The sequence below is a fragment of the Rhinopithecus roxellana genome, chromosome 4 (genome assembly GCF_007565055.1).
Source record: "Rhinopithecus roxellana isolate Shanxi Qingling chromosome 4, ASM756505v1, whole genome shotgun sequence".
Classification (NCBI taxonomy): domain Eukaryota; kingdom Metazoa; phylum Chordata; class Mammalia; order Primates; family Cercopithecidae; genus Rhinopithecus; species Rhinopithecus roxellana.
Window position 1 is genome coordinate 105,430,021 of NC_044552.1, and position 6,726 is coordinate 105,436,746.

Sequence of the window (6,726 nt, forward strand, 5' to 3'; positions counted from 1 at the left end):
TGAGATCATGTCCTTTGCAGGGACATGGATGGAGCTGGAAACTATTATCATCCTCAGCAAACTAATGTAGGAACAGAAAACCAAACACCACATGTTCTCGCTTATAAGTGGGAGCTGAATGATGAGAACACATGGACACATGGTGGGGAGGAACACACACTGAGGCCCGTCAGAATGGGGAATGTGGGGAGGGAGAGCATCAGGAAGAATAACTAATGGACGCTGGGCTTAATACCGAGGTTATGGACGACCCGTGCAGGAAATAGCCATGGCACACGTTTACCTATGTAACAAAACTGCGCATCCTGCACATGTACCCCTAAACTTAAAAGTTGAAGAGAAGAAAAAAGAAGCAGTGGGTAGATGGTAGGTTTGGAGGAAAGGTGGATAAAGAGGGAGACATTCTAAGTCGCCCCAGATCTGGGACCTGAAGCTTGGACCAAAAACAAGTTATCTATCCTTTTTCTTGGTTTGAATTCGTCTCTGCAGAATGGTTCACTACATCTGCAAGGGCCCCAGTGGCTGCCAGAGTCCACCTAGGGACCAGACGAAGGCTCCACATGAGACAGCTGCAGCTCTTGCAATACCCTGCAGTGATTTGCAGAGCAGTTTGAGTGCTGGACACAGAGACAGTGTGTGTATTTCTTCCATGTTCCTAGGGGAGCTTTCCACAAGTTTTCCAAGGGCCCTTTCAGCTGTGGTCTAAATTCAGGGCCTTGGCACCACCCCAGGGAGGAAGCTCATTTACTTTGGCACCTAGACACTTCCTAGTTAGTCCCAGCTCCAAATGTATGGAATTGGGCTTTGCGGAGGCCCATGGTAGTAATTCTCTGCACTGTTAAGACAGATGGAGACTGTGGTTGCCCGAGCCATCGGGGACCTCCCATTCTCCCTCCCTAGGGTTCCTCCCCTGCTGACTTTGAGGTTTAAGGGAGTTGCCCACAAAAGAACGTTTGATGAGGGGTTCATGCTGGTCGGATCGTGGAGGATGTTACAAATACTCAGATTTTCCTTGCAGATATTTTTCCCCTCCAAAATTGGAGAAAATGCATAGTGTTCCTTGTGGGAATCTTTTCAAAAGGTATGTAAAGAATGATTTTCACAAACCAAGAAGTCAAATTTTTTCTTCAGGCACAGCCAGGTGAGGCCAAATATATGCCCAATGGTAGAAAATGGATGGACTGGTTTCTATCATAACACTTTCTAAAAATGTACAAATTGGACAATTAATTTACTCTCATATTTGGCAGAGAAAGGAGAGGTGGCATTGCTGGCACCCATTACTTTCCCAAAGCTGCCCTCAGAAATGTGTTAATTACTTGGTTGCCATGCAGGTGGCCACTTGTGCTAGTGTCCAGGTTATCAACTCAAGCTTCCCGCTCCTGTTTTTCCACCCAGAAAAACAATAGGTGGTCTTCGAGAAGACACATAAGAGGCTGTCCCTCCAACAACATTAGTGAAAAGATCTCCACATTTCACCCAGACGCTGAGCCCTGCGATCTCTCTCAGCACGATTTCCCCAGGGAGCAGAATGCCAAGCTGCACTGGCCTCGGTCCTGCTTCTAGCACTTGCTAAACCATGCGGGCAGGGCTGTGCTGAGTGCTGTCTCAGAGTCTGACCTGTCACGATTTCCTTCATTCATCGCCAGATCCTAACTCACTCACTCCTCTCAAAGGGATGGCAACCAGAATTTGTCTTCAAATTTAGTTGCTTTATGGAATTTTACAGACTGTTTTATCCTTATTATTTGACTTCTTGGTGTTTTTATTGACTTTGGCAGGGAGTGGGGCTGGACAAAAAGGCGTCTTGGAAGTGAGAGGTGGTGGAAATGAGTGCTTTCTCCAGGGTGATGACAAGTCACTCTGTGTCTCCTTTCTTTCCCCCTGGCTAAATATTTGTTGGTTATGTTTCTGTACAAGATAAAATTCCTAAAAAGGAAAATAACTCAAAGTTTAGGCAGGGTTTCATTTTAATCTTAAAGCATTTTGCATGTCATTTTTTAAAAAGTGGAGTCCTTATTTAACGGGAGGAATGGGCTCTCCTGCCTCCCTGCTTCCACAGCCCCGGGATAGACTTTGCAGCTTATGGAGTCATCACACCACACTGTCATTAGTGCCCACGTCGATGTTCTCCTCCCTGGACTGAGCTCCCAGGGAGCCAGAATTGGCATGCTGCATCATTTCGACCCCACCAACCAGGGCAGCACCACCTCCGCCATGCCCGGGCTCCACAGGTATTTGTTGGATGAAGAGGACACAACAAGAAAGTATGCCAGCACCTTTTTTTTTTTTTCCCCCTTATTTCATGAGGCTACCCCAAGGGAGAATGGAATTGAGCAAAAAAGGAATGTGCAGCCTGGGGACTTTAGGTCTGTGCTCCAGCCTGTGCCTGCCAGCCTTGGCCCCTCTGCCCTAACTTCTAGCTCTGCCTTCTGGGACATTGCTTTGCAAGCTGTGCAACACAGTGAAGGAAGTCAGTCATGTCTTTATCCTCACCAGTGGTCAGTGGGTCAGTTTTCCTGCCCAGCACCACCCATGCAAATACACAAGCATTTCCTCTTTGACTGACTCAGTTGGCGAAGGCGTGGGCAGAACCACACGACCCTCCCACCAAGAATTATGAAGTACATGATTGTGTTTTCATGTGAGCAAGCATTGTGAAGCCAGGAACTTTCCTCTTCCTCACATTTCAGACCACATGCATTTGTGTTTTGTTTGCTTCCTCATGCAGGAGGCAGCAATTATGGCAGGGGAGAGACAAGAGGAGTAGGAGAGGCCTTTCAGTGGGTCATCCAGAGAGGCACCTAAAGCTTCCAGAACAATATTTGATGCATATAAAGGACATAGAAATGGCTGACACTTGTGTTTAGATAATTAGTTTTCCTGGTGCGAACCTCAAAAATACCTGCCTGATATGTGGTGAAATCTTGATCAACTTCAGTGCTAGTGCTGGAACTGCCTCTTGCACAGGGATTCTTAACTCAGGGGTCCACAAATGTGAATAGAAGAATTTTATCTTTTTTTTTTTCCTTCCCACTAACTTCTGACTTAAATTTAGCATTTTCTTCAATTCTGAATGTAAGCAACAATTGCCAGTATTAGCACTATCTGTGACATCACCCATACAAACCACAGATATTTTCTTTCTTTTCTTTCTTTCCTCCTTTGTTCCCTTCTTTCTTTCTTTTTGTTCTTTCTTTCTTTTTCTTTCTTATTTCTTTCTTTTCTTTCTTTCTTTCCTTTCTTTCCTCTTTTCTTTCCCTTCCTTCCTTTCTTTCCTTTCTTTCCTCTTTTCTTTCCCTTCCTTCCTTTCTTTCCTTTCTTTCCTTTCTTTCTTTCCTTCTTTCTTTCTTTCTCTCTCTTTCTTTCTTCTTTCTTCTTTTTTTCTCTTTCTCCCTCCCTCCCCCTTTCTTTCTTTTTTTCTCTCTCTCTCTTTCTTTCTTTCTCTCTCTTTCTTTCTTTCTTCTTTTTTCTCTTTCTCCCTCCCTCCCCCCTCTTTCTTTCTTTCTCTTTCTCTTTCTTTCTTTCTTTCCTTTCTTTCTTTAATTCAAACAATCCTAGAGCATTTATCATCATCTTGTAATGACATAAGGGTAATCAAAACAATGCGAATAAATGTTTATATTGGACAAAGGACATCTAAAAAACAGAGTGTATCCTTCTCAACAGTTTCTCACTTCATTGATCATTTCTAGTTGGAGACACTTTGTAGCAGAATAATAGTATCTCCTTTTAGCATAATCCGACCCAGTTGTTTTCTTGACTTTGTTTTAGAATGAATCTCTTCTGCATCATCTAATACAAGGTTCTTACACTCATCGAAACCAATGATAAAGCTTCCTGTCCACATATTCACTTGCTCATAGACCCACACCTGAATCCAGGATCTATTTTGTAAGCATCTGAAGATGAGGTTGATGGGCTACACCACAACCTTCTGCACTTTCTGGCCCTGGCCACGGTATGCCATGGTGGACTCCCACAGAGAGCACACTCACTCACACACTACCTCAGCCAGCAACTTCTGGAATAAAGAACTGAAAATGGACTGGGCATGGTGACTCACACCTGTCATCTCAGCACTATGGGAGGCCGAGGCAGGCAGATGGCTTGAGGCTAGGAGTTCAAGACCAGCCTGGCCAACATGGCGAAACCCGCTCTGTACTCAAATACAAAAAAATAGCTGAGTGTGATGGTTCACACCTGTAATCCCAGCTACCCAGCTACTTGGGAGGCTGAGGCAGGAGGATTGTTTGAACCCAGGAGGCAGAGTCTGCAGTGAGCTGAGATCACGCTATGGCACTCCAACCTGAGCAACAGAGTGAGACTCTGTCTCAAAAATAAACAAATAAATAAATAAATCGGAAGCGGAAGTGTCCAAAACACAGATATTTTCATATCACTTCAGAGTGGCTACAAATAGTCCGTGATGTTATTTGTACTCATCACTACTTAGAAGAAATGTAGCTATTGAATCTACTGCTAGATCTTGGTTTTCAGTGCATTAATAAAGAAGCACTTGTGTATTAGAGCTCTCCAGAGGAGGCAGAACAATATGTGTGGATATATATGCATATTGCATATATATGCATATATTATATATACAATATGTGTGTATATATGCATACATATATAACATATACATATGTATGCATATATAATGTATACATATGTATATGTAATATACATACAATACACATGTTTGTATAATATACATATACATATAGATGTGTATTAATGTATGTATATTAAATACATATGTATGCATATATACATCTGTATATATAATATATGTTTATTATATTATATGCATGTATTATATATGTATATTATATATGCATGTATTATATGTATTATATATTGTATTATGTATATAATGTATGATATATGTATGTATAATATATCTATAAGTATATATGTATATTAGATATACAGATGTATATATAGTATATACATATATATGCACATATACATATATAATATATGCACATATACACACATTGTATATATAATATATACATACATGCATATATACACACTTTTTATATGTATATTAAACTTTTAAGTTATATATAATTATATTACCTATAATATAGTTATATTTTATATTAACTATATATCTATAATATAGTTATATTTTATATTACCTATAATATAGTTCTATTTTGTATTTTATATGCATGTGTGCATCTATAATATATACAATGTAAATATAATAATATATATTAATTATATAGTAATTGTTTTATCTAGTACATCATATATAATTATATGATATGATATAATATAATACATAACATATGATACAACATTTATATATTATAATAATACATATTTATATATTATATAACACATAACTATTACATAATTACATATATGTATGTGTATACATATGTGTAATATATATATTCCTGCCCTATCCTGCTTATGTAAAGCAACATCCCAGAAGGCAGAACTGGAAGTTAGGGCAGAGTGGCCAAGGCTGGCAGGCACAGGCTGGAGCACAGACCTAAAGTCCCCAGGTTGCACATTCCTTTTTTGCTCAATTCCACTCTCCCTTAGGGTAGCCTCATGAAAAAAGGAAAAAAAAAAAAAAGGTGCTGGCATACTTTCTTGTTGTGTCCTCTTCATCCAACAAATACCTCTGGAGCCCCGGCACGGAGGTGGTGCTCCACTGGTTGGTGGGGTAGAAATGATGCAGCATGCCAATTCTGGCTCCCTGGAAGCTCATTCTAGGAAAGGGACTATCGACATAGGCGGTAATGACAGTGTGGTGTGATGATTCCATAGGCTGTGAAGTCTATCCCGGGGCTGTGGAAGCAGGGAGGCAGGAGGGCCCATTCCTCCCATTAAATAAGGACTCCACTTTAAAAAAAAAAACCACGCAAAATGCTTTAATATTAAAATGAAACCCTGTCTAAACTTTAAGCTACTTTCCTTCTTAGGAATTTTATCTTGTACACATATATATATGTGTGTGTATTTGTGTGTGTGGGTCTGTGTCTGTGTATAAATAAAATAAGGTATTGTCTTTCACAATCATAGAGGTCAAGAAGTCCCACCATCTGCCATCTTCAAGCTCGAGACCTGGGGAGCCTGGTGGTACAGTTCTGAGATCCAGAGGACCAATGGTGTCAAGTTTCCACTGAGGGGTGAAGTCGGATGTCTGTGCTCAACAGTCAGGCACAGCAAGCAAATTCCCTTTTCCTCCAACTTTTTGTTGTATTCAGTCCCTCAACAGATTGGCTGATGCCCATCCACAATGCTTTACTGAGGCTACCATTCAATTCTAACCTCATCTGGAAACACCCTGACAGATATACCCAGAAATCATGTTTAGCCAGCTTTCTGGGCTCTCCATGATGCCATAAATTTCACACATAGAATTAATCATCAAACTATATCACAAATTTGGTTTTGCTTTTTGTTTGTTTGTTTTGTTTTGTTTCATTTTGTTTTGAGACAGGGTCTCGCTCTGTCACCCAGGCTGGAGTACAGTGGCATAATCATAGCTCACTGCAGCCTCAGACTCCTGGGCTGAAGTGATCCTCCCATCTCAGCCTCCCAAGCAGCTAGGACTACAGGTGTGTACACCATGCCTGGCTAATTTAAAAAAAAAATTTTGTAGAGATGGGGTCTCGCGATGGTGTTAAGGACAGTCTTAAACTCCTGGCCTCAAGTGATCCTCCTGCCGTGGCTTCCCAAATTGCTGAGATTACAGGTGTG

General features: G+C 40.9%; 1 pseudogene; it reads right to left on the reverse strand.

The window, feature by feature from the left end:
• Positions 1-3,691: 3,691 nt before the first annotated feature.
• LOC115896787 lies at positions 3,692-3,970 on the reverse strand (annotated as a pseudogene).
• Positions 3,971-6,726: the final 2,756 nt, after the last annotated feature.